At 46.6% G+C, this 21,674-nt stretch overlaps 1 non-coding gene across 1 annotated transcript; it reads left to right on the top strand.

Moving 5' to 3' along the window:
- Nucleotides 1–424: 424 nt before the first annotated feature.
- Nucleotides 425–513, top strand: trnar-ucg (transfer RNA arginine (anticodon UCG)). Its single transcript is given in 2 exon segments — nt 425–461; nt 478–513. It is a non-coding gene; the product is annotated as a tRNA-Arg (tRNA).
- Nucleotides 514–21,674: the final 21,161 nt, after the last annotated feature.

Below are 21,674 nucleotides of genomic sequence, written 5' to 3'. Positions count from 1 at the left end.
GAATTGGGGATTGTTCGTATTTTACAGGACAGGATGAGGCCACTCGGCCCGTCGGGCTTGGATAGTAAATTCTGTTCACAGTCTCCGCTCGGTGTTGTTCTCCGTGTACATTTTTAGTTTACCGATTTGTCTTTTATTTTATTTCCCCAGTGTCTATTTTGCAGACTGAGTGCGAAAGAGATTCGCTTTGGAGGCAAAACATTTTGATCAAAGATTTGTTTATTCTGATTGTAGGTTTCTTGGAGACCCAGTGGAAGTTCAGTTGTCGTATCCTGATAATTCGGAAACATCAGAGCCAACTTGCTGCAAGAGAGAAAACAATAAATGGACAACATCAACAAAGTGAAAGGAAGAGAAAGAGACAAGCAGAGTCTTAACCACTCCTGCCCCGGTTTAAGATCTTTTGCTGAATTGCTATCATAGTGGCTGCGTGGCCTAATGGATAAGGCGTCTGACTTCGGTGTTGATCGTGATGTTATCAGAAGATTGCAGGTTCGAATCCTGCCGCGGTCGTTTTTACACTTGTTCCAATGTGCGCCGCAACTGTTTCGCACCGGACCGTTTCTTGCAGTCACTGACCTGATGGAACGGGAATCCGTAAATTCCTTTGCTTGCAGAAGTTGACTCGACATTTTCAATATTGTCGATCTGGGTGCACGGGCAGGACATAGTGTAAAAGTGACTTTATTTCTGCTGTTTGGATTCAGAAATGGTCCGCGAATGCATTGTGCTCTGTATGTATTGGCCCGAACCCCATCCGTGTCGTTATTGTATTGAACTTTTGTTGCGGCCCAACTTAAATTTTGTGCAATCAAATGGGGTTGAATGCCATTATTATCAATCTGACACCGCAGTTTTAAGGCTGTGTCCCTAGATTGTTTATATTTTGTTTAAATATAGACGGATAATTGGAATTTTTCACCTGCTGTAATGGGATAAAGGTCGAGTAGAGAGGACGGATCGGAGAGAGATCTTTCTGTCCTTCCTTGCTACCTCTGGGGTTTACAGCGAATGAAAGATTAACGGGAACAGCAAATGATAAGGGAGGTGGAACATCAAGGGTTAACATTAACCATCAGGAAGAAATCTAATTTCAAAACTTTTTAACAATCTTGAACCTGTCCAGTTATTAGATTTACACCAAGTCTGTACATTTTTTCTGTTAAATTTAATTCCTCCACCCGCTCTTCATCAAGAAAAATTGAATCTGGAGGGAGCTCCCTTCCAGATTTGAGCCCAGAATCTGTCTCATTGTTTACAGTCTCCCGTTTTGAACTAGAATCCCACCCATGGCTCGGTTCCCAGTAACTGCTGCCGAGATTGAAGGACTTCGGTCCCTCCTGCATCTCCTGCATTTTACCATCTCCCGATTATTCGATCAGTATTTGGGAACTGTATTTGGAGTCATACCTAGCACAAAGGAAGATGGTAGTGGTTGTTGGAGGCCAATCATCTCAGCACCAGGGCATTGCTGCAGGAGTTCCTCAAGGTAGTGTCCTCGGCCCAACCATCTTCAACTGCTTCATCAATGACCTTCCCTCCATCATAAGTTCAGAAATGGGGATGTTCGCTGATGACTGCACAGTGTTCAGTTCCATTCGCAACCCCTCAGATAATGAAGCAGTCCGAGCCCGCATGCAGCAAGACCTGGACAACATCCAGGCTTGGGCTCATAAGTGGCAAGTAACATTCGCGCCAGATAAGTGCCAGGCAATGACCATCTCCAACAAGAGACAGTCTAACCACCTCCCCCTGTCATTCAATGGCATTACCATCACCGAATCCCCCACCATCAACATCCTGGGGGTCACCATTGACCAGAAACTGAATTGGACCAGCCATATAAATACTGTGGCTACAAGAGCAGGTCAGAGGCTGGGTATTCTGCGACGAGTGACTCACCTCCTGACTCCCCAAAGCCTTTCCACCATCTACAAGGCACAAGTCAGGAGTGTGATGTAATACTCTCCACTTGCTTGGATGAGTGCAGCTCCAACAACACTCAAGAAGCTCGACACCATCCAAGATAAAGCAGCCCGCTTGATTGGCACCCCATCCACCACACTAAACATTCACTCCCTTCACCACCGGCGCACTGTGGCTGCAGTGTGTACCATCCACAGGATGCACTGCAGCAACTCGCCAAGGCTTCTTCGACAGCACCTCCCAAACTCGCGACCTCTACCACCTAGAAGGACAAGAGCAGCAGGCACATGGGAACAACACCACCTGCACGTTCACCTCCAAGTCACACACCATCCCGACTTGGAAATATATCGCCGTTCCTTCATTGTCGCTGAGTCAAAATCCTGGAACTCCCTTCCTAACAGCACTGTGGGAGAACCGTCACCACACGGACTGCAGCGGTTCAAGAAGGCGGCTCACCACCACCTTCTCGAGTGCAATTAGGGATGGGCAATAAATGCTGGCCTCGCCAGCGACGCCCACATCCCGTGAACGAATAAAAAAAAAGAACATGGGAGAAAGCCTGGGTTTAAATCTCGAACATTTAAATCCCCAACAATCTGCCTGTTGATCCAATTCCACGGTGCCTTTAGTTAACAATAACCGCGGGAGCGCAATTGGAATCCAGTCCGCAGTTTGTTTCCTTCTCTGTTCCTGTTCTCTCTCGGTTTCTCTCAAAGACGATACACTGTTTGGATCAGGAATCGAGTTCTGATCAGCCCTGTGACAGACAGACAAGAATCCGTCACTGAAACCCCGAGACACAGGGAATGCTGTTCATTCTGTTCCAGGGACACTTCATAAGTCGGTGAAACCTTCCAATTCCCATTCCCATAAAGGACGGAGCCAAGCGGAGGAGGGACGTGTTCCTCAATGATCGGACAGTGGATCCCATCGAAGTGTGAGTTCCGACGGTCGATGGGTGACTGTGGAACGCCGTGAGGGCTTTGAGTTTCAATCCCTTAAACTTGGACCCTTCAGTGCGCTCTTTGGTGTTCGTGTTACTGAGTCAGGAATGTTGGACAAGAGAGCGGGAGAATTCCCTGCGCTTCTTTCATCAGCGCTGGGGAATCTCTAACATCCACCGACAGGGCCTCATTTAACTGGGATCAGTGAACAGAGCGAAGGCTTTTGGTACCCGCAGTGGAACAAGGTCTAAACTTTTGACAGATGAGAATTATTTCACGATCATTATAGTCCTGCAATTGATGGGACCTCGAGCCACAATGATGCATTCACGGCGTGCGCCATTATCGATCGGTGAATGTTGCAGCAAGTGAGATACGGGTCGGGGGAGGGACAGAATCACAGTGATAGAGAGGGGTGGGAGGGACAATCACAGTGATGGCAGGGGCAGTGAGGGGGAGAATCACAGAGATACATAGAGGAGGGAGGGACACGAAACGCAGTGATACACGGAGGGCCGGCGGTCTGATTCCCCCCTTTAAGACACTGGCCCGGTCTCACGGCCCTCCGCCCCACCCATCGTTTACCCTGGCTCTCTCAGACAATCCAGACTCGCCCCCCGCCCCTTACCTCTGACACAGACGCTCCTCCCCCACAGACGGTCGATGCCCTCATCCGCCAACCTCCCACACAGACGATCCAGACTCCACCATCCCCTCTCCCAGAGATCGGCTATCGCCCTCTACCTCTCCCCCACCTTCGGGCCGATGCCATGTTGGGGTCCAGAGTCTGTGTTGAGAACGCGCAGGGCCTCTCCCTCCTCGGAGTATATGACTGTACCACCATCCCTGTTTTGTCTGTGGGACAGGATCCACCCAGTGCTGGTGATGGAAGAGTCTGGGGCATCAGCTGAAAGCTGTGATTCTGTGAGAATGGTTGTGTTAGGCTGGTGGTTTATCAAGCGACGGGACAACTCTGCCACAAGTTTCCAAATGTTAAAGTGGAGAACTTTGGTGAAAGGCACTGCTGGGATGTGAATCCAAGACCCTTTGTTTACAAGGCAGGTGCTTCAACCACTGAGCCACGGCGCCCACGTGACTTTAATTATTTCCTAACGTTATGGTATTGATACATTTTCCAAGCGATTTTGTTGCGCCTTCTCCCTCAATATGTCTGCGCAACGACATCTATCTTTTGATCATCGGTCTCTGAATGGTAAACAATGGGTATCAGTCATGATCTTCTCTTCCTTACCCCTTGTCAGTACATCTTATATCTGGCTCTATTCATCCTGTTGTATTCCCACACTCTCTCCAGACTATCTGGTCTTATCCTATTACATTTCTCATCTCTTCCCACAAAATGTTGGTGAGTAATGTCTGTGATACACCAGGCCCTGACCTCCTCCTGTGGGTGACCTCCGACAAATACTGCACAATAGTTTAATGTGTGTGTGTTTTACATTCGGAAATGTTTATGAGCGCTCGTCCACCTGGTGTATCTATTCTCACACAAACGGCAATGTTGCGTCAGAGCATTTAAATTTCAGAAAGACTTACTTGATGAGGCAAGTTGTCCCTCTCCATTTCAACAAAATATGAACAATCCAGGGATACAGACTTAAAACACCGGTGTCGGATTGGTATTAGTAGCTTTCAAGCCCATTTTGATTGCACAAAACTTACGTTGCGCCGCAACAAAAGTTCAAAACAATAACAGCACGGATGGTATTCGGACCCAAACCGACAGAGCACATTTCTGAATCCAAACAGTAGAAATAAAGTCACTTTTACACTATGTCCTGCCCGTTCACCCAGATCGACAATGTTGAAAATGTGGAGTCAATTTCTGAAAGCAAAGCAATTTACGAATTTCCGTTCCATCCGACTGTGAGAAACGGTCGGGTGCAAAACAGTTTGGGCGCACGTCGGACACATTTGCACCCAACGAGTAAAATGACCGCAGCAGGACTCGAACCTGCAATCGTCTGATAACCACGCGATGAATAACGAAATCAGACGCCTTATCCATGAGGCCACGCCGCCAACAATAAACTAGCTCACCAAATGACCTTAAACCCTGGATGGTTAAGACTCTGCTTGGATCATTCTCTTCCATCCACATTGTTGATGTTGTTCATTTATTGTTTTCTCTCTTGCAGAGTGAGGGGAAATACAACAAAAGACAGATCGGTAAACTAAAATATGTAAGCAGAACAACACCAAGCGGAGAATGCGAACAGAATTTACTATCCAAGCAAGACGGGCCGAGTGGCCTCATCCTGTCTTGTAAAATACGAACAATCTCCAATTCTGCTGGGTGAGATATATTATTGACTGATTTTCTTTTTTTGGTAAATATAAACTTGGACGGGGTCCCGCACCACGGGGTAAACGGGTCAGATCCAGACCTGGCGCTCAGTGTAAATGTTAATATCGAGCACGGTATTCTATCCGTGTAAAAATAAATTCGCGGGTTTCTTGCGAGATATTCGACACATCCCCTTGCTGTGTGTTTCATCAGGGCAGGGAATATTTTGCTGGTTTCGTGATATTCATTTTTCAGGAAATTAGTAAACTCGTCTCGAAACATGAGTTTTCCAGTTTCTGTTTCGCTAAATGGAGTTGAGGTGCAGATCAGCGATGAGCTGCTGTGACTCCGCCGCGCCGGTTTAACTGGAATGAGACGTTTCAGTGAAGTGAAGTGAACCGTCTCAATCCGGTTTATTTCTTTATTTCGAACATTGTTTATTTTGAGTGACAGATTTATCGAAAATTCATTGAGAGTTCAGTTGTCAGTTTTCTGAACAGTTGGAATCTGAAGAAGATAGAAATGAGGAAAGAAAAACATTACAAAGGTCCAAACTCGAACTGATACAATCACCTTGTCTTCACCTTGAAGGGTAAATAGTTCTCCCTGTTAACCTGATCAATATTTATCGCTCCAGTAACATCACTATAACACATTATCTGGTCATTGTCACATCGCTGTGTTTGGGATCTTGCTGTGTGTTTCAATTGGCTGCCTCGTTTTCTACATATCAGCAGTGACTACACTTCAAAGAGTGGTTCGTTGTCTGTAAAGCGCTTTGGGACGTCCGAGTTGGTGACGAGCGCAATATAAATGCAATCTTTCTTCCTGTGACCCCATGTGCCAGGTACCTTATCCGAATCCTGTCGACTGGCGCACACAGGAAACATTGGGGGAAGAATTGGATCAGTGCCGTTTTTGGGCGCAGGTACCGTGATGCGCTGTTACTCCGCGCCCAATGACCCTTGGGCACGCAGGACGCAAGATCCGGATGGCTCGAAGACTCACCTGCATTCAGTGGTCCATTCCGGCCTTGCAGGGAGAATCATTACAATTCACACTTTCCACCGCCCGGGGGAGCTCAATCTCTTAAAGGGAGGATGTTTCTTGGAAATCGCTGAAAGGCAGCTGGTACCTGTTATTTGCTTAAAATAAAAGCCTACTGTCCAAACGGAGTCTGAACGGAGATCAGACATTGCACACGTAAAACACAGATGCAGGTTCCATCCCTATGTTTGCACACTGATGCGTTATGTTAAAACATTGTATAAAAGTTATACACGACGAAATCCCACATCCTCCAATCTGCACGCCAGACCTCACCAATCTGCAGATCTGAGTTGTTACCAGGCCTGGAGGTTGCATGCACCAAGGTTCTCTGCTGATGCTGAGAGACTGTGGTGCAGGAGTTGAACAGAAGGAGGAGCATGATGTATCCGCAGGGGTGGGTCCGGGAAAGAGGTCCTCCAGACATATATCCAAAAGGCAGTGGGAGCAGCGGGGGATGTCGTCAATGCCAGGCGCACATCATCATGAACATGGACGCAGTGCAGGGAGAAGTTCATTGCTTTGACATGAGCGGTCAAGTTGAGTGAGGACAACTCACAAGTGGCATCTCCTACCAACTGCACCATGCAATACACCCCCATTCCCCACATACCAACAAACTCTTTCCATCAGTACTCAACTCTTGTAACCAGACGCTTCCTCTCACTCTTACACATTACCACTGTTGCAAGCCGCCCACCCACAACTCATAGGCCACACACACTGGTAGCTATTTAACAATGACAGGCACATCACCCAGACACACGTCCCGCTTTCTTGCAGGTGAAGGTGGCGCATATCAGGAGGCAGCAAGTGGCAGTGGCATTTAGATATGGACCCGTGACCTAACTCCATATACCCGGCTTAGCCCTATATCCCTTAATACCCTTGGTTCACAGAAATCTATCAATCTCAGATTTAACATTCACAAGTGAGCTACCATTAAATACCATCTACAGAAGTGCGTTTCAAACGTCTCCCACCCTTTGCGTATAGAAGCCGAGGTTAAGTGAACGCAACACACTTGGAGAAAAGAAAAAGTATCAAGATGTTTTGCAGATTGAAGCTAAATATGAATTTATCCCAATTCACTCGATGTCATGAATGCAGAAAATGCTCCTGCATTTGGCGGCAATGAACTCCCGCTTCCTGTGTGGCAGGCAAGAATTCGACCACTAAAACACCAATAGCCGAACGGCAAATGGCTGCATGTGTTCACTTGGAAACCTGTCTGAAAAAACATACAACCTTCGCGACCGAAAATGAGGGTGTTTAATGAGAGTATTAATACCACGCGGCTTTCGCAGCGCAATCGGTCAGCACGCGGTATTATATAATAGTATCAGGCTCGAGGAATGCCGAAGTGTTGAATTCGATCCTCCCCGGGAGCATTTTAACCTTTTGCTTCTGAATATTTCCACCGGAGTTCAAGGTACAGCTGGTCTGTTCCATTAAGCTTCTCCTTCTTACTGTTCTCATGTGGGCACTTTGGGTCCTCTGGCCGATCGTATTGAAATTGCAGGTGTGAGTTTAGTTGTTCATAGGCCGGAGAGAGAGGCGATTTGCGGCAGCATGAAATGGCAAAGGAGGCGGCCGGAGATCTTTAAATCTGAAGAACCGAACACACAATTCTTCTTTTCGTGAAACAGACATTCTTCTGTTTGAAATGTCGTGTGAACAATATGGGGATCGGGCGGGAAAATAGAGTTAATGTCGATGATCAGCCATGATCTTATTGAATGGCGGAGCAGGCTCGAGGGGCCGTAAGGTCTCCTCCTGCTCCTATTTCTTATGTTCTGATGTTACAGCTGACCTGCTCCTCGTGACTTCGCTGTTTGTTTTGCAATATCCCGCTCCACCTATCCGCTTGATTCAGTTTGTTGCTCCCACTTTCACATTCAACTCGTTTCCAGTCCCTGGTCATGTGATAAAAATAGCGGAGTGCAGAAGGTTCATCGCCCGCAGGAAGACTAGCGGTGGAAGGAATGAAAGCAGCGATTTTGCTTCGCCACCAATGACGAAACGCTCACTTTTCCTTCATTTTTCGTTGCTCTCTTTTAGACCAAACTTTGGGGAAAGTGAAGCGAACTTCAGTGACTGTAAAATCACCAGGGGTTCTTGCTGCACAAGATGAAATTGGAAACATCGGCATCTGAGAGGCTGAAATGGTTAACATTGTTCCCGAGTTTCGGTAAGAGGCGGCACGGATTGATTTGGAGCGCTGAATGTCTCTGCATTCTACCGCCCACGTGGATGATGCTGGAAGTGTCTGCAAGGAGTGGGTTGGGGTTAAAAAGTATCTAATTTATTCGAGCAAATAAATTAAAATGTTCCAACACATCACTTCAAACAGACCTGGGAGAGAGCGCAGGACTCGGAGACTGCTCAAGGCCCAGACTCGAAGGCCGACCCGCACTCCGAGCGGCACAGAGGCAATCGGTGAAAAAAAACAAGGAGTGACGTCACAGGACAGCAGGTCGGTGATTGGTTGGCGAGTCTTCGTTTTTCTCTCTGATTTCGCGAATTGGATAAAATTGATTTAAAAGCATGAAGTGTAAAACTCCTGGAAGCTCATTAAAATTAAAGCTTAAACTACTTAACTGGAGTAATATAACCAAAAAAAGCCGTATTTAAGGTTTTTGCTTTGTTTACGTTCATCTAATAAATTAAGGCATGGCAGGGCAGCTCAAACCTGTCGAATGCACGACCTGTGCCATGTGGGAACTCCAGGACGCTTCCCGTGTCCTGGACAAGCACATGTGCAGGAAGTGTCGTCAGCTGGTGGAGCTCGAGCTCCGGGTTTCGGACCTTGAGCAACAGCTGACGTCACTGCAGTGCATCCGCGAGGCTGAGAATTTCGTGCACAGCACGTTTCAGGAAGTGGTCACCCCGCAGATTAAGAGAGTGCAGGCAGAGAGGGACTGGGTGAGGGCCAGACAGAAAAGGACGACCAGGCAGCTCGTGCAGGAGTCCCCTGAGGGCATCTCAATCTTCAGCCAGTATTCAGATCTGGTTGCTGGTGGGGGAAAGGGTTCTTCTGGGGAGTGCAGACAGAGCCAAGTCCAAAGCATCATGGGTGACTCAGCTGTAAAGGGGAGGAGGAGAATGGTCAAGAGAGCAATCGTGATCGGGGATTCGATAGTTCGGGGAGCAGAGAGGCGTTTCTGCGGCCGCAAACGTGGTTCCATGATGGTATGTTGCCTCCCTGGTGCCAGGGTCATGGATGTCACTGAGCGGCTGCAGGACATTCTGAAGGGGGAGGGTGAACAGCCAGAGGTCGTGGTCCATATCGGTACCAACCACATAGGTAAAAAGAGGGATGAGGTCCTGCAATCTGAATGTAAGGAGTTAGGAATTAAGTTAAAAACCAGGACCTCAAGGGTAGTAATCTCAGGAATACCCCCAGTGCCACGTGTTAGTGAGTATAGGAATAGGAGAATAGATCAGGTGAATGCGTGACTGGAGGGTTGGTTCAGGAGAGAGGGATTTAGATTCCTGAGGAATTGGGACCGATTCTGGGGAAGGTGGGAACTGTACAAGCCGGACGGGTTGCACCTCAACAGATCCGGGACTAATAGCCTCGCAGGGGGAGTTGCTACTGCTGTTGGCGAGGGTTTAAACGAGAGTGACAGGGGGATGGGAACCTGAGCGGGGAGTCAGAAGAGAGTAAAGTTGGCGAGGGGATACTGATTGAGAGTTTGAGGGAGAGCGATTAATATCAGTAGAGAGACAGTCAGTAACACAGGGCTCTGGGCTGAGAGTGGAACGTGAGTGACAGTGTGAGGGAGAGGGATTAAAATCAGTGGAGATACAGTCAGTAACACAGGGCGCTGGGGGGAGGTAGTTTACGGCGAGAAAGTGTGAGGGAGAGGGATCAATGTCAGTAGAGATACAGTCAGTAACACAAGGCGCTGGGGGAGAGGGTTTCCTGACTGACAGTGTGAGGGAGAGGGATTAAAATCAGAATAGAAAAAGTCAGTAACACGGGGTGCTGGCGGTGAGGGGTTACTGAGAGGCAGTGTGATTAACATCAGTCGAGATACAGTCAGTATCAGAGGGCGCTGGGTTCCGTGAGTGACAGGGCGGGATTAACATCAGTGGAGATACAGGGCTCTGGGGGGAGAGCGGTTTCCTGAGTGAGAAGAATTAACATCAGTGGAGATACAGTTTGTCACACAAAGGCGTTACTGACAGACTCACCTCATCCCCTATCCCATGCTTCTCAACCCCTTCATCGCCGCCGATGAGGGCTGAGTGACTTCAGCTTGGAGTCGAGGTTGCAATCGGTTCCATTGATCTGACGGACAGCGACCCAGTGTTTGCTGACGGATCGCAAGGGTCATATTGGAGGATAAACCCCGACAACTCGACACCAAACAAGTGAGAGCGCGCGAGAATCACAGCGGGGAAAGATCACAGTGTGACACAGAAGGGCAGGAGAATCAGCAGTGGTGGACAAGGGGGAACATCACAAGGGGAGTCGTGGAGAAGGATACACGCGTGGAACGGGGCTTTGATTCACTGTTGCTGCAACAGGGGACAGGCCGAATTCCCCCATTCCACACACTGGCCTTGTCTCTTCGCCACTCGGCCCCCACCCCGCGTGACTGACGTTAATTCCTCTCCCTGTCACCCCAAAGCCCCCGTATTGCTGACTGTATCGGTACGGATGTTAATTCCTCTCCCTCACACTGTCGCTGCGGAACCACTCTCCACCACAGCCCTGTGTTACTTCACTGACTTTCACCACCTTTCACCCTGTGTCACTGACTGTATCTCTCAGGATATTGGTCCCTTTCCCTCAGTAAACTACCCACCTCAGACACAGACATTCCAGACTCTGAGGCCACCCCACCCCCGCCACGCCACGCCACGCCAGCCACATTCTGCCCCCGTTCCCTCTCCCAGGCTCTCACTCCACTCCACGCACCCCCCTCCAATTTCCAAACACACAGCTGTCTTTCGTCCGGAGTCAAAGTTGAGAACTCCCACAGCCACGATCTCTTTGCTGTATATGACAAAACCGCCATCTCCGGTTCATCTGTCCTGCCCGTGGGATTGGACCTACCCAGTGGTCGTGGAGGCAGGTTGTTGTTCGACTCGTCTGTCGGAATACTCCGCCCAATTGTTGGCACAAGTGCCCAGATGTTGATGAGGAGCACTTTGCCAGAAGCACCGCTGGGATTTGACTTGAGGGTATGGCATTGTTGAGATTTGAACCCAGGAACCTTTCATGTTTATAAGACAGGTGCTTTAACCACTGAGCCACGGCGCCCACATGTTTCGCGTTATTTCCTAATGTTATGGTGTTGATACATTTGCCAAGCCACTTTGTTGCGCCTTCTCCCTCAATATGTCTGCGCAACAACATCAATCTTTTGTTCATCGGTCTCTGAATGGTAAACAATGGGTATCAGTCATGATCTTCTCTTCCTTATCCCCTGTCAGTACAAGTTATATCTGGCTCTATTTATCCTGTTGTATTCCCACACTCTTACTCTCTCCAGACTATCTGGTCTTATCCTATTACATTTCTCATCTCTTCCCACAAAATGTTGGTGAGTGATGTCTGTGATACACCAGGCCCTGACCTCCTTCTGTGGGTGACCTCCTACAAATACTGCACAATAGTTTAATGTGTGTGTGTTTTACATGAGGAAAAGTGTATTAGCGCGAGTCAACCTGGTGTATCCATTCTCAGACAAACGGCAATTTTGCTTCAGAGCATTTAAATTTTCGAAAGCCTGACTTGGTAAGACAAGTTGTCCATCTCTATTTCAACAAAATATGAACAATCCAGGGATACAGACTTAAAACACCGGTGTCGGATTGGTATTAATAGCTTTCAAGCCCATTTTTATTGTACAAAACTTACATGGGGCCGTAACAAAAGTTCAATACAATAACCACACGGATGGGATTCGAACCCATACGTGCAGAGCGCAATGGATTCGCCGACCATTCTGAATCTGAACAGTAGAAATAATGTCACTTTTACACTCTGTTCGGAAAGGAAAGTAATTTCGGGATTTCGGTTCCATCAGACTGTTCGAAACGATCGGGTGCAAAACAGTTGGGGCGCACGTCGGACAAATTTTCACCCAGCGAGTAAAACAGGATTCGAACCTTCAATGTTTTGATAACAACTCGATTATCATCGAAGTCAGAGGCTTTATCCATTAGGCCACGCAGAAAGGTAGTGAATTTAATGAGCGTGTCCGGGATAGTTTTCGACAGCAGGATGTCCAAGAGACAACAAGGGGGCAAGACATTCAAGATTTTGTAATGAGAAATGAACCAGATTTAGTTAAAAGCTTGACTGTGCGTGAACATCTGTCCAAAAGCGATCATAACATGATCGAGTTCAATGTAATATTTGAAAGGTTAAAAAAAGTGAATCAGCTGCTAAGATTCTGGACTTGGGGAAGGCCGACTTCAATGTGATGAGACAGAGACTGTCCACAGTGAACTGGGCAAATCTGTAAAACGACTGATGATCAATGGGAAATGTTTTAAGAAACATTTAACGTGATACAGAATCAGTTTATACCCCTGAGGGGCAACAACTCTACTTGCCAAAACAAACCAGCCATGGACAACGAAAGAGGTAAGGGACAGTATAAGACATAAGGAAAGCGCACACAAAAAAAGCAACAAATGGCACAGATCCCAGCGAATGGGAAAGATACAAAGATCAACACAGGGTCACAAAACAGATCGTAAGAGCTACAAAAAGAGAGAATGAAAAGAAACTTGCAAGGGATATCAAAACCAATACGAAGAACTTTTAGAGTGATATTCGTTAAAAGAGGGTGGTCAGGTGCAGTGTTGGCCCCTTAAAAACTGAAAGTGGGGATAAGATCATTGACAATGGGAAAATGCGGACGTGTTGATTAATTATTTTGCGTCAGTATTTACAGTAGAAAAAGAGGATAGCATCCTGGAAATCCCAAGAAAACTAATATTGAATCGGGGACAGGGACTCAACGAAATTAATATAAGTAAAATAACAGTAATGAAGATAATAATAGCAATAAAGAGTGACAAATCCCCAGGACCAGATGGGGAGTGTCAATGGATGTTATTTATATGGACTTCCAGAAGGCATTTGATTAAGTCCCACATAAGAGACTGTTAGTTTGGATAGAAGCCCATGGAATCGAGGGAAAAATACGGACTTGGTTAGGAAGTTGGCTGAGAGAAAGGTGACAGAGAGTAGGGATAATGGGTAGGTACTTACATTGGCAGGATGTGACTTGTGGAGTCCCGCAGGGATCTGTCTTCGGGCTTCAACAATTCACAATATTTATCAACGACTTAAATGATGGCATGGAAAGTCTCATATCTACGTTTGCCGATGACACAAAGAGTGGTGGCATTGTTAGCAGTATAGATGAAAACATAAAATTGCAAAGGGATATTGATAGATTAAATGAATGGACAAAACTGTGGCAAATGGAATACAATGTAGGCAAATGTGACGTCATCAACTTTGTATCAAAAAAGGATAGAACAGCTTACTTTCTAAATGGTAAAACGTTAAAAACAGTGGATGTCCAAAGGGACTTAGGGGCTCAGGTCCAAAGTTCATTGAAGTGTCATGAACAGGTGCAGAAAATAATCAAGAAGGCTAATGGAATGCTGGCCTTCATATCGAGAGGACTGGAGTACAAGCGGACAGAAATTATTCTGCAGCTGCACAAAGCCGTGGTTCGACCGCACCTGGAGTAATGTGAGCAGTTCTGGGCACCGCACCTTCGGTAGGACATATTGGCCTTGGAGGGAGTGCAGGGTAAGTTTACTAAAATGATACCCGGACTTCAAGGATTAAGTTACCAGGAGAGATTACACAAATTGAGGTTGTATTCTCTCGAGTTTAGAAGGTCAAGGCGTGATTTGATCGAAATATATAAGATATTTAGGGGAACAAACCGGGTGGATAGAGAGAAACTATTTCCGCTGGTTGGGGATTTTCGGAGTAAGTGGCACATTCTGAAAATTAGAGCAAGACCTTTGAGGAATGAGATTAGAAATCATTTCTACACACAAAGGGTGGTAGAGGTTTGGAACACTCTTCTGCAAAAGCCAATTGATGCTCGCTCAATTGCTAAATTTAAATCTGAGAGAGATCGCTTTTTGGCAAACAAACGTATTAAGGCATATGTGCCAAAGGCAGGTATAAGGAATTAGTTCACAGATCAGCCATGATCTTATCAAATGGCGGAGCAGGCACGAGGGGCTGAATGGCCTACTCCTGTTCCGAGATTCCTCTGTTCCTAATTTATTCGAGCAAAGAAATCAGATCAGCCCAACTAAACTCAGTGTTAACCATCCAATTGACAAGCTGCAGATAACTGCACCAATCCAAACATTTCCAGGTAACTATGGAAGAGACTCACTTTGAAGCAGTTTCGACACAAAGCAATCTCTGTACAGACAAGGGACGGGTGGTGCAAACGGGCAATCAGTGGGCTTTCCAACTGATATTCTACTGTCCAAATGTCTCTGGTAAAATAATCATCAGAGAAGGACAAAGCCCTTTTCTGAGAATGCTCAACAATGGTCAACATATTGACAAAACATCGCAGGGATCGACTCTCACACAGTTATTATTCCGCTGGAAAGGCAGAACTTGCCAGCTGTTCAAAAATTGATAGCCTGAGCAGGGACTTGAAGCCTGGACCCTCAGATCACTACTTCGCTAAAAAGTCTGATGTTCCACCGACTGAGCTTTCCAAGCCGCCCGATGTTTATTCCTCCATCATACAGATTCATGGCTGGTCTTTTCCCTTGAGTAACGTCGACATGGGGTCCGTTTTGCAAAATTCTCAGTAACGTTTTGAGGAGAATCCTCGTTTGTGTTGAACATGATGTGAGAAACATGGAGAGGAAACTCGTGAGTTTACAATTCTTCTTGTTTGTGCCAAATGTCCTGTCATTCGTTCGCACTAATTAAAAAAACACTTTACCCAGTGCCTCAAAAGCTGAACTTGTCCCACACGGGAGCTGGAAATGGTCTCTCGACCTGTCAAAGGATCAACAACTGAAAGCGGAATAATTCCACCCGTTGCTCAGTGACACCGGGCAACACATTACCCTTCCGAATTTTCCTACACGACATTTCAAACAAAAGAATGTCTGTTTCACGAAAAGAAGAATTGTATGTTCGGTTCATTAAATTTAGAGATCTCGTGCCGCCTCCTTTGCCATTTCATTTTGACGCCAATCGCCCCTCTCCCGCCTATTCACAAGTAAATTCACACCTGCTATTGTCATACGGCCAACCAGAGGACCCTCAGTGCCCACAGGAGAACACGAAGAAGGAGATGCTTCATGGAACACACCAGCTGAATCTTGAACTCGGGTGGAAATGTTCAGAAGCAAAAAGGCTCCAGGTGAGACTCGAACTAACAACCTCGGCATTGCTCGAACCGAATATTGTTATATAAATACCGCGCGCTAACCGATGGCGCTACTGGAGCCCCACGTAGGTATTGCGCGCCTGTGAGAATGTCTGTTCTTCCAGTCTGTTTCCAAGTGAACACATGCAGCAAACTGCCGTTCGGCCATTGGTGTTTCATTGGTCGAATTCTCGCCTGCCTCACATGGAAGCTGGGGTTCGATTTCCGCCCAATGCAGGGGCATTTTCATTCGGTATTCATGAAATCGCGTGAATTGGGATAAATTCATATTCAGCTTCAATCTGCACAACATCTTGAGACTTCTTTTTTCTCCACGTGTGTTGCGTTGACGAAACCTTGTTATTCTGTCCTCGAGAGCTGAAACAGGTTCTGGAATTAAGTCAATCCTGCCTTCTGCATCGCTGAAACGATGTGAGAAGCAAATGAGTGAATTTTCAACAAAAGTGGCGCCAGAACACCGCTCGATTGGGATTTGAACCCGGGACCTCTCGCAAAAATTATCAGCAAAACCGCCCGCAGCGAGGATTATTCCCCTCGACACACCAGCCGCCAAGAATAGGGTCGTGCAACCAGTGTGCAATTCGCAACCAGCCAGCCTTTCAGGCCACTTCTGTTCATCCAATCTCGTTTTCTATTCCGATGTTCAGCAGTGTCAAGTTGAGCACTAACTATTTCAAGTCACCAATATTAGGCTCTCTTTACCACATTCGTTTTGAATGAACGACTTGTTTTATCAAGTAAAACTTTGCAGAATTTACTGCTCTAACGCTACATTGTCATCTGTCTCGGCATCCGCAGGTTCTACACTGAACCATGAGGAGAATAAAATTGCTAATTTTTCACTGTGAAGGAGAAGAGAGATAAATGTGGAGACATTAGCTTCGAATTCATCAGCTGGGATGCACTTTTGGTTTTCCTACCGTCTCAGTCTTTCTTTCTTTACCCTTCTCTGTTGGTTTTGCGGGTTCGATCAGCCTTGGCCGTTCAAGGACGCCTGAGAAGTCCATCAGGGGAAAATACAAAGAGTCAAGAGACTGAGACAAGGAGAGATAGAGAGATTAAAGTACAGGAAAAAAGAGTGTAAATGTCAACTTTTCGAATGAGCAGAAATTAAGTTGGAGCTGGGAACAATTCCTTCATGTATTTTGAAATCTTGCAAGAGACCATCGGGCTTTCAATTCAAAGTGTCCATGTTGCGGAGTATCTCTCCTCGAGTTGCAAAAGTGATCATTTCGTTTGAACTAAAACAGCTGCGATGCAAGGAGAATGCGAAAATCCCGAGGAAAACCCTATTAGATTGGAAGTCCCACGGCTTAACCATTCAACCATTGCTGCACGAGTGTACATTAGAATGCGTACGGTTATCACAGGCGATCTGGCAGACTGTAAATTCTTTCAGACAGGTTTCCAAAGCGACAAATGTAATTTGTTGCCGTTCAGGCATTGGTGCTTAAGCGGGAGAAATCTCGCTTCTTTTGCAAGTCAGTTGGATTCGATTCCCGGCCATTACACAAACTTTTTGCATTGTGACCCCATGAGATTGCCTGAATTGGGATCAATTACCGTTCAGATTCAGTCTACACACCATCCTGAGACATTTTCTGTCCTGCCCGTATGTTGTCTCGACAAACCCTTTGCATTCTGTCCTTTGGTTCTCAAACATGCTCAGAATATGAATCAATTCTGCCATCGGCAACGCTGAAAAGATGCGAGAAACCAATTGGTGATTTTTGACTAAAATAGTGACACAGACGGGGATCGTCTGTAATTTGAACCTGATGCTCGTCTGTCATTGGAGACTCTCCCATTTCGATCTCCATCGACGGGCTGAGTCTGAATAAATCCGTCAGCTTGTGATTCTTTGCGAGAGAGCGGGAGATGTTGAGAAATGAGCTGAAGATTTCCCTCGATTTATTAATAGTGCACATTCTCACATACATTAGATAATGGACTTTCACATCGACTTTCAACCCTTTTTGTTTGTTGATTTCGCGCTGCTTGAGGGAGGAGCGCATTGGTACATCCGGGTTTGTTGGAAAGACTGTGCTTGTGCGGGGAGCAAAGGGCCCAATTGCCGAGGGGGCCTGTTCGGTCCCGAGTCCATCACAGCCTCAGACTGACGAAGGGAAGGGGAGGTTAGTGAAAAAAATGGGCGAAGAAGTATTTACTGAGTAGATTTTGAAGGTAGGAGGTTCAGTTAGCAAGGTTACTTTGCCCAGTTCTGCCACTTCCTTTGCGATTTACAAACTGTTTGTTTATTTAATGTTTAAATCAGTAGAGCCAAAAGTAAATTTGTCTCTTCTCTCCACTTATATTGAATGACCCGCCTTGTGTTTTTGTATTTTCTATTTTTGTTTAAAGCTCAGTTTTCGGATGAACCGATGGACGTCAAAACCTGCCGTGGATGGAGGGCGGGTTGATTTTCTGGAAGTGGCAAATCTCACTGGGCAGGAAAAAGGACCTCCAGCCGAATGCACAGAAATAACTCCGTAAGTGAATAAAAATGACAATGTTCTCAGTGCAATTTAAACCCCCATCTACAGAAGAAGTCGTGAGCTAAACATTACGTTTTCGATCGCTCGACGTCCTGAGCCAATACTGGAGACAGCCTTCCTGACTGAAGTCTGTGTGTGGGAGTTCGTCCTGAATGGGACCCCTTCAGTGTGAAGATACCCGGCAGGCGGCTGGCAGACACGGGTCAGAATGGGACTCGCTTCACTCCGGCATCAGCGCCTGGTTTGGAAACCGCTCTGGCTGCTGCTGTTACTCGGCTTCCCATACTCTGGGTGCTCCGTGGAGGTCAGTCCTGATTGCTCTCTTCTGGATCCGGCTCCAACTCTTTACTGTTGACGGGAGCGCGTCTGGTACCAAGTGAGTCAGAACCGTGTGCAAATCACGACCCGAGTACATCGACTCGGGGACTGGCGATTGGTTTTATATTGGGTTATTGTTTAAGGTATGGGCTGTTCAAAGTTTGTGTAATAGTAATTATCATAATTATTTCCAGCTCCTCCTGCTCACTGGTGCTCGGTGCTTCACCCTGTGATTTACCCTCAGTCTCACTATATACATCCTCTCGAGAGGGTGCATCTGGGCTGCTGATGGAAACGGGGAATCGGGTGCAGCAATAGATGCTTCGGAGTTACAAATCTTACTGACGTATCCTTAATTCTTTAAATGCTGGGAGACCTTACAATTGACAACAACCTACATTTATATAGCGCCTTGAACATAATAAAATGTCCCAAGGCGCTTCACAGGAGCGTAATCAGATAAAATTTGACACAGATCCACAAAAGGAGATATTCGGACAAGTGATCTCAAACTTTGTGAAAAAAGTTCGTTTGTAAGGAGCGTCATAAAGGAGGAGAGAGAGGCGGAGGGGTTTAAGTCGGGTATTCCGGAGTTTGGGCCCAGGCAGCTGAAGGCAAGACCGCCAATGGTGGAGCCATTAAAATCAGGGGTTCACAGGAGGCCATATTTTGAGGAACGCAGTGATCTCGGAGGGTTGTAGGACTGTGGGAGGTGACAGCGATAGGGAGAGGCGAGGCCTCGGAGGGACCTGAACACAAGGATGAGAATTTTAAAATCGAGCATTGGCGGACCGGGATTCAATCTGGGTGAGCAAGCGCAGGGGTGATGGACAGTTTCAAAGCTAAGCAACGTGTGCAGGATTGGAGAGACAGTACGACTCGGAATAATTGGCCTGGGGCAGTGAGAACATCTCTTGAGCATTTAGATATTCAGTAGCTGAAAGAGGCAGGGAGATTAGATCTGTGTGTCTAATTATTCTGGCATCTGCAAAATCCATCGTTTCTCAATGACCAATATCTTTCTTCCCCTTTCCCTGCTTTCCTGATAAGGTTTTATTTTCAGTCGCTGTATTTGCTTCGAACATCTAATTCCCCGGCATCTGGAGGAGCAGAGGAAGCTGGAGGAAAATAACAGACAGAAGCAGAAGGAGGTGGCAGGGGAAACAGGCAGAAAATGTGAGTGTCACTTGGTTCAAATGAGGCATGAGAGGCCGGCGTTACCTTGCACCTTTCCAAGGAGATGCGTTGATCAGGGAGGTGGGTTTTGGAAATGGAAACAGTTACACCATCAGCTTGTGATAGTATTTCCCCTCACTGTCCATTCCATGTTCAACCCTCCCCGCACTTGGTGATTTCATTCTCTGAACAAGTCTTTCGTGTTCTGACAGTAAATGCCATTTTGTCCGAGCAGCTTGTTTGGGGCGCAAATGACCTGAATTTCAAAGGACAAGTCGGAAAATCAGCGTTGGTCGGCTTGCTTGCAGGAAAATTGCAGCAGGTTCCCTGGTGGTCTGGTGGTTGGGATTCGGATGCAGGTCGGGTTGGTTTTCTGGAAGGAGCAAATCAACTGGGCCGTAAAATCACCTCCAGCCGAATGCACCAAAAATTGTTCCATTTTGTGAAGGACTGAATGTCAGGACTGGGATTCGAACCCACGTCTCCACACGACCTGAACGCAGCGCCTCGGAATCCAGACTCCCAGAAACAGTCGTCACATTCTCTCATTTCCACATTAAAACCCAAAGAAATTTTCACCCATTCTGGACTTCGTTGAATGCTTCAGGAGGGCCGAGTGACTGAGATACAATCTCCCCAGTATTTCCTACCCATGTGCTCGGTGTATGTGGAGCTTTGACCGGGCCGTGGTTACATGTTTCCCAGGGAGGGGCAGTAATGCGATGTCTGAGGCTGCATTCACTGCTTTCCGCCGGTTGCGGGTAATTGGAGAGAGCGGGACCGGACAGGCGGCCTCAATGTTGCAGCTTGTCGCGGCCTCACTCACTCCGGGGGCTGGGGAACAGAGTAAAACTGATGGCTTTGTTGCCGCGGCTGAAATGCGGTTAAAACCTGTTGTTATTAACCAAGGCAGCGCTGCAGGATCATTTAATGATCTCTCACAAATCAACTGAATGTGCAGCATTGAGAGGAGTTTTCTGCATCGTCAGAGCAGGGAACGGGAGTGAGGGAGAGACACTGCCGGTATCTTTGTATTGTTTGGCTGTGTGTAGAACTGTACAGAGAAAGAAAGAATACACCGGGGCTGTGAGATATTGTATTTTATTCATATTGAACCTCAATATGAATTCTTCAACTCTTTACATTTATTCGTTTTTAATGAGGAATTTTTTCAAAATAATTCCACGCAATTTCAAACCAGGGTCTTTTCGTGTATTAGGCGAGAGTGATAAACGCCACACTGCGGAAACTCACTCTGTAAATTATTCTAGAAACAACTCAGAAGAGAACTGCGCTTCACAAATGTTTTCAATGCGGGAGATGTGTTCGATTCCCGTTCAGGGAATACATTTTTCAAAAGAGTTTACTGTATTAATTAAGCAAAACTCATTAAACTCTGTAAAAAAGATGAATAATTGTTCCAATCGCCATTAATCAACCGGTAACTTTCTGTTTCAGACTGAAGGAAATCCCACCATGATTACCGAGAGAGTCAAAACTTTAATAAGTTTTTGTGTTTTGCATGTGTTGAATTTTATTCCGTTCTCATTTTGCAGACGGTAGTTTAGGACTTGGTTAAAAAATGTTCCGTGCTTATGACACCAGGAATCTGGTGCAGCCTTTGTTAAATTCCCCACCAAACTCAAACACAACGGTAACTGCTGCTCCACTCTGTCATACAACCCCAACTGGTGCCCCCTCATTTAAAAAAACCTGAACAAGTGACCCCCCCACTATTATACAACCTCAAGTGTGCATATGCAATGTGTGAGTGTTTTTATTTGACTGTGAGATTTATGTAATAGCCGCCTCCAATCCCTCCGTGTCGATGGGAAGTTTGTGAGTGACGAAAGTCGAATCGCGCCCCGACAATACTGGAACATCAATGTCCGGGCTCAGGCCACTCGACGACGCTCTTTGCCAGTGTTGTCCAATCAAAATGGCTGACTAACCGCAGGTGTGACGATGGCTGTTCCCCAGCTCTCGGAGTGAGAGAGGCCACGACAACAGCAACATTCAAGCCGCCTGTCCGGCC

Source organism: Heptranchias perlo, chromosome X (genome assembly GCF_035084215.1).
Source record: "Heptranchias perlo isolate sHepPer1 chromosome X, sHepPer1.hap1, whole genome shotgun sequence".
NCBI classification, from domain to species: Eukaryota; Metazoa; Chordata; class Chondrichthyes; order Hexanchiformes; family Hexanchidae; genus Heptranchias; species Heptranchias perlo.
The sequence above is the reverse complement of the archived record's forward strand: the minus strand, read 5'-3'. Positions and strand labels throughout refer to the sequence as shown.